This window comes from Saccostrea echinata, unplaced genomic scaffold, assembly GCF_033153115.1.
Source record: "Saccostrea echinata isolate AGI-Se365-2 ecotype Australia unplaced genomic scaffold, CSIRO_AGI_Sech_v1 ptg000047l, whole genome shotgun sequence".
In the NCBI taxonomy this organism is placed as follows: Eukaryota; Metazoa; Mollusca; class Bivalvia; order Ostreida; family Ostreidae; genus Saccostrea; species Saccostrea echinata.
The window spans coordinates 1,417,361-1,425,138 of NW_026889796.1; positions in this window are offsets into that span (position 1 = coordinate 1,417,361).

Genomic DNA, 7,778 nt, shown 5'->3' on the forward strand with positions numbered 1-7,778 from the left:
GGTATCCATGGAAATTCCGATAGATTGTTGGAAGACCTGGTCTCCAAAAACCACATAGATATTGTCAATCAGAAACTCAAGTATCATTTTAATATCAACTTCAGAGTACCTGTGTGTACAATCAGAATGTTTTTTAACAAAATAATTTTGCAAATGACCAATGACAAGGTAAGTAAATTTACGAGTTCCATTTTTATTGAAAAAGCAGCTGTCAATGATATCAAAAAGCCTTGACTTTAAGGAGATGGGTGAACATGACGAGCAATAAGCCTATAGTGTGACAAACATGAAGATGAAAAATTAAATTTCAATTATATCAAAATTTTCCTTGATGTTTCGTCTAACATTAAAATATACTTTATGTAAAATCTCTACAATTTACAAAAATCCCTCAAATATTGAAATTATTTGCCTGTGAAATATTAGACACACAAAAAAGCGGACTAAAAGAGTCATTTTCTCATACTATAATACTATTTTTCGATATGAGTGGGTCTTCGCTCCACCTTTTTGTAAGTAAATCCTCAAAGTTTGCATAAAAATATATTTTTTTGGTTACCAAAAATATGGAGCAATGACCCACTATATCTTAAAAATATACTTTTATGACATAACGTTCGCAGCTTTTCGAGAAATACTTGAAGTCCATTAAGTCAAGGGTCATATCACAAACATGTTTTAAATGCTACACTTTATCAGGACTTGTGTAGTCTAGTGGTTAGCGTGCTAGTCTCGAAAGAAAATGATACTCAGGATTTTTATTGCTAGGGTTCGAACCACACGAATACCACATTATTTTTATTATTATTCTCACAGACCAAGTGTTATCAAATTCATGACATTAATATAAACTGTGGATTTCAATGTCCTATTTTGATAAGTTCAAGTTCAATTTATTCACCCAAACCATATGGTACAAGGGGTAGGTTAATAACTGAATACATTTTATACAAACTGGTCAGAGGTACACATACAAAAACAGCAGAAAATGATCAAAAATAAGGATTTAAAAGTGAGGAGGAGATATATCAGGGAGGATAGACAGCATCTTAATTTTTTAGGATAAACATACATAGTTTTTGAGGATTTTTTTCTTTTTTTTGTTGACATTAGTTCGATGACTTTAATAACATTTACTACTTATTCCATTTCATGGTTCAACAACAGTCTGTAAATTGGTTTTCCTTTTTTTCTGTTTATTTCATACAAGCTCGATAGGGACAGCTGCTAATCAACAAACATATCTTCCAATTATACTTAATAGCCATTCTCTGTAAGCATTTAAACTCTTATATAGGGAGTGTGGCACGCTAGGTCTTGGATTTTTATGAAACTTGGCACACATTCCTATAATGATGTATGAAACTAAAATTCATAATAAAATGGTTGCTATGGTCAATGGTTACCATGGCAACCAACATACATTTTTCATGGCCTAAAAAATGCTAAATTTTGATGAAAAATGACCATTTTTGACTAATTAAAAGTCTTTAATACAACAAGATATTTACATGACTTTATCTTTTTGTCAAAATACATCATTTTTATAGTTCTTTAGATAATGTCTAGTATTTGAGTAACTTAACCTCATAGAAAAAATATCCCCCCTTTTTAAGTATGATTTTTCTAAGGAAAAATTGTAGATTTTAGGCTCTTTTGAAAAGCCTGGTATAAATTTTTGCGGACATATTGGAAAAAATAAATACATTGGTTTGAAAGTCCATATATAGTTGTAATATAAACTGCAAAGAACCACTTGGTATTCATATCTTGTTTTCATGTTACCATGGTTACAAACTAATGCTTTTTTTAAGAATTCCAGACAAGGGCAATAGGTATCTACTATCAGTTTCCATATAAATACCTGAGTATTTTAAAATGGATTAAAACCAAATTTGTACATGTAGTACACAATAGCAATAACAAAGAAAAAAATCGATTTTCATAACAAAAGGTCAAAGGTCAAGGTCAAAATGACTCGATTTAGATGGAAAAGTAAGGAAACTAAACACAACTTTTTCAATGCCATAACTAATACTTGTGTTTTAAACAACATAATTATGAATAAACAAAATTACAGTTCTGGTGGACAATACATGTAACTAGCATCACATGAATTGGTAAATACGGACAGAAGGTCAAAGTTCAAGGACACAATGGTATATAAAATTTGCCTTTTTGTCCCCTGCTTTCACTTAAAGTGGGGGATATTTATTTGGGTCTGTCTGACGTCTATCCGTCTGTCGTTCTGCAACACTTTCGTTTCTGCACGATGTCTCGTGAAGCCTTTGAGTCTTTGCAGTGAAAGTTTATGTAACAACTCCCTGTGGCCTAAGGAAGACCCCCATTGATTTTAAGGTCAAAGGTAAAGGTCATGAATTCATAAATTCTGTCTGTTTTAACACTTTATTTCCACGCAATATCTCAAAAACTTCGAGCTTTTGCAATGAAATTTTACACTGAAACTCCCTATGGCCTGAAGAAGACCACTATTGATGTTGAGTTCAAAAGGTCAAAGGTCAAGGTCAAAAATTTATACATTCTGTTTGTGTGTAAAATTTTCATTTCCGTGCGATATCTCAAGAAGCTTTTAAGCTTTTGCAATGAAATTTTATATCATAACTCCCTTTGGTCCCGCCTGCAACTCTTAAAGTATCCCGTCCCCCCAACCGCACCATCCTCCGACTCCACCCCTCAAGATCCGTACATGCTCTTTTTTCCTTAAGCATGGGACACAGCTTCTCTGAATTAGCTTGTTAGTATAGCATTTAACTTGAGTCCTTGAAAATAATTTGTCCCTGCCTTCTTCCTATGGTTTTCATTTTTTAAAATGAACATGATAAAGTAACCAATGACCAGGACTTACTCTATCCCTTCCAGGAACCATGTAAAAGCACTTACCCCACATAAATTGGTAAGAGTCATTTGTAAGAAAAACATGAATCCCTTGTGAAACATTAAGAAGCGTTATATATAAATATGAAAGAAAGCGGTTCATACATAAGTGATTAACCCCAACCCGCCCCCATTCCCGAGTATAGATTTTTTGTGTTTAATTTTATGATTTTTTTTCTTTAGGTAGAAAGGGGTGGGGTGGGGGTGGAGGGCTTGTCAGAAATTTATTTATGTTTTCATTATCAATGAAATTCAGCTACACAGATTTACTATTAATTTTACTGCTACAAGGTTCAATCTACATTTTTCTTAGTCTAGAGAAATGATAAACTTGATAAAAATGATAACTTTAAATATGATTCAGACAATTTGTGTTTCTATGCAAACACCCCCCCCCCCTAAAAAAATCAAAAAGTATAATTTTCACTGGTCGAAAGGAATCAATTACAAAACAAAACATTTTCATTACTGACCTTAACAATTTTTTTTATTCTTTTTTTTTTTTTGACCGTTCCCTTAAAGAAAATACTTGGATCAGGAACATTATCAATTTCTTTGTAAATATTTTCAAAGTCATTAAATAAAAAGTTCAAATCTGAAATATACACAGATAACTTTTCTCTCTTTTTTTCTGAATCAGATACAGATAAAGGCAAAAAAAAGGTAGTATTAAAAAGATTGAGTTTTCTGTTACATCCCTCACTAAAACAGGGTTGTTTTCTATATGTAGCCTTTAAATAGAGATAAAATATACTTTTACGTTCTTTAATTTTAGGATGAGGGTGTAAAGAGTATCAGTTTATATTTTAAATGTAGCAAATCCTATCAAGTGAAAACACACATCATATAAAAATTGTAAATTACGAATGACATAAATTCTGTTTAAAACTACATAATATGACTGCGTTGACTATTGGTTAAGGGAAGACCATTTGATTCAGAAGGGGGGGGGGGCAAATTTTTTCCGAGTCAGATTATTTATTTTCATGGAATTGAAGGACAGATTATTTATTTCCAATATGATCCAGGACAGATTATGTATTTTTTGCTTCACTGAAAAAAGTCTGAAAATAAAATAAACAATCCATCCCGCCCCAAGGGAAAACGCCCAAACTTTATTTCGTGGGGGGTGGGGTGGGGGGTTTTAACCCATAGTATAATAATAATACTTATTATAATATGGGTTAAAAAATTATTACCGAAACAAGTGCCTTTGGGTTGGAGGTTGTAGCACTTATCAAAGATGGATTATTTATTTTCCTGCCAGTTGAAGACAGATTATTTATTTTCAACATTTTCAAGAATGGACTTTAGTTTCTAAAATCTGTAAAACACCCCCCCCCCCCCTCGCATCAAATGGCCATCCCTTTTATGACAGACATCAACTTACATACATCATTCAATACAAACTTCAACTTCCAGTTCTGTACAAACATGTAAATGTAGCTTGACTTTAATTATTTAGGTAAAATCAATAGCCTAGTTCTCTCACATTATAATTCAGTTTTTTTTTCCACATTTGTTTTAAAAAGGCACTGACTTTCCAAGGCTGTATTCATTATAATATATCACACTGACTGAGACACTGTACCTCTTCTTACAACCAATTCAATATAATTCTGATATCTCAAGTTTATCTTTTATCTCCATTTTAAAACTCCTAAGACCTTGAGGCTTAGGCTTCAATATCATGAATGAATCAGAGCTTATTTCCTGTACCATGTGGTCTTTTACATTTCACCACTATTCACTCATCAAAGTTATTCTTTTGCATGCAAGAAATAAACAAAGAGGTTAAAATTTGTATGCACATTAAATAAACAAAAAAACCACTTGATTTTACTTGAAATCCAGGATACATGTTGATAATGTAAACAACTTCCAGTCAGTTTTGTCCAATGATTTTTTTATCTCTCGCACTAAAGAGCTCACAATTATCAAAGGGAGATAATTCAATTTTTAAATGAATGTCTGCTATTTTAATCATAGATTTCTTATATTTATAGACTGAATACCAACAATGTTTTTAAATGCCTTTTAAAATCGGATGTCATACTTTTTATTTCTGTGAGTAACATGAATTGAAGGAGCCGCATTTCATTGATTGACATTCCCAAAAATTGCATTTTTTCAGAAAAAATCAACTTTAGACACTGTTTCCATGGTAACTACTCAACATTCATATGATCTAACAATATTTTTTGGAGTTGTTTATGAGGTGGTAAATTCTAGCCAAATTTGAAAAAAATCTGTGACTATGCGTGCCACAAAAGTTTAAGTGGTTACAGAGAATGGCTATTAAAATGTATATGTGATAGATAGTAAATGAAAAGGAAATTATCCATATGCAGTGGTACATGGATTACATATATCCAGTTTAATGCCAAATAATCTACAAAAAGATGCACTGAGAATCAAAGTTAAACAATTACAATTATAAAACAGTAATGGAATGAGTTTTATTCTAACTAGATAGAGCTTTCTCATTTATTTATAAGTATATATATTGATAAAAACATTGGTTTCATGAAACATTGTAAAAAAGGTAATATCTATAACTAACAAATGCCCAAAACAGATTCTAAGAAAATGATCGCCGCCTCGCAAAATAGTTTCTATATCCAGGGATCCATAAATTTGCTATTTCTCTCATAGCCTTTCCATAACTGTATATTAAAAATTGAATATGATATTTTTGAAAAAATATTTTAAAAAAGTGTGAAACTAAATCATTTTCAGACCCATGATAGTTACAGGCAATCCAGTAAGTTATACCAATGAACAGATTCTCTCCGAAGCTCAAAAGATGCGTGTAAACATCTCCGTTAAAGACTCTATGAATTTATTGTAATTGATGTACTCTTTGACAATTCTGTTAATTACTGTAAACATACTTATTTTAGTGGCAATAATATTGTAGCGCATTTTGTACTGCTTCTTGCCCGCTATAAATTATGTACACGTTAATAAAACATGTCCATGTTAAAACTCTACAGTGCTAATTTAAGATTGCGCTAATCAGATGAAGAGGACGATTTCGCTAAATTTTATGTGCGCTAATTCATGTACGTTGACAGTACTATATTTAAGATACAAATGTGTGTTTTTAATTTCTGAGTTAGTAAGCCTTGCAATCTAGACAGCAACATTTTAAAAGCAATATGCCAATAGCAGAACAAACCACTTTTGGATGAATTTCCTGGTTTTAGAATGATATGTTAGGTATACAATGAGAAGATTGATATAAGCATGCGTGCTGTCTTATCTCATTTCCTATTGAAAAATACACTTTTTTTGTATAGTAATCATTTTTCTTTCGTAACAAAGATGTATTTTTTTTTCTGTGAGTTCTTATACTAGTATAACAACTTTTCAAAACAGGGCATTGATATCCGCGGTTTGTATCAACAACTTAATAAAATTTATTAATTTTAATTTATTTATCTAATTTAAAGATAATAAACATAACAACCGCAACCAATTAAGAACGTCCTGTTCACATAAAAACAATTTCTTGCTTAACTTTAAAAAACGTCAACCAATGAATGAAACATATTGTTTTCAGTTTCTAATGTTTGATATTGAGCAATGATGAAAATGGTGCCCACACTGATGACAAAACAATAAACAAAATTAAAGGCTTACATGTAGTTCACACGTACTTTGTAACTGAGTAGGACACGAGTATGTTGTTCCATTGGTTAGCCCATGAGCAAAGGAAATTAATTTGTTTTTCTTTTCTCTCTATGGCTGGTTCGAACAAACTGTATAACTATAGAATATATTGTAATATACAGAGAGATGAAAAACTACCTAATGACTGATATCCACTGAACAAAGGGATAAACATGTGATAAATAATGAAAGAGGTATAGCGCCCATTCACAGTATTTCGCCTACTAATATGTTTAAATGGAAAGTACTTTTTATTATAAATAGATATACTCGACGCATTGGATAATATATTGAATTTAGAAAACCAACTTTATGAAATTAATATGAAATAAACTTATGCTATTAGATGGTTGTAGGCTGACAATTTCAGTAAAGACAGACTGAAATTTCTTTGGAAGGATGAATATATATATATATATATATATATATATATATATATATATATATATATATATATATATATATATATATATATATATATATATATATAATATTTACTCAGAAAATGAATAATGATATCTTTTCATAAATTTCAAAGCAGAGTAATACCTATGGTTGATTTTAGATTCGCGTTAAAAACTTACAAAATATTTCTTAAAACACCAACATTCAAAAAATTTGTAGAAGAAAAAAATCATTCAGATCCTTGCCCCCCCCCCCCCCCCCAAAAAAAACAAATTCACATGTTTTAAGCAAATATACGTGTACATACCGATATCTACATATATTTTTATTATTTATTTTATTAAGCTTTTGGTGACTTCCGTTTATTTATGAGTAAGGAAGCGACGACATGACGTTATGTAGCAAGCGATTCCTTATTAGGAAAGGACTGTGGCTTCTTATTATTATTCACTATCTTGACCTTCCATTGAGAAAAAAAGTACTCGTTAATCAAATTATATGATGAATAACAATACAATGAAAACTGTGAGGATGATAACGAATCGGTATTAACAACCTGTCATGATGAATAATCCCAAGTTAATGAAGCAAAATTAAAAGAAAATCACACTCTCATTCAAGACTTTTTGATGGCAAAAAATCTTTTCTCTCTCTCTCTCTCTGTCTCTCTCTCTCTCCAGAGGTCAACAATTTTCTCCAAATATGATGACAATTGTGATTCATTCTAACCATTTAATAGAAGCATAATATAAAAGTTTTAGGATGTTATTTAATCTTGTACATAAAGTGTACATAAATTTCAC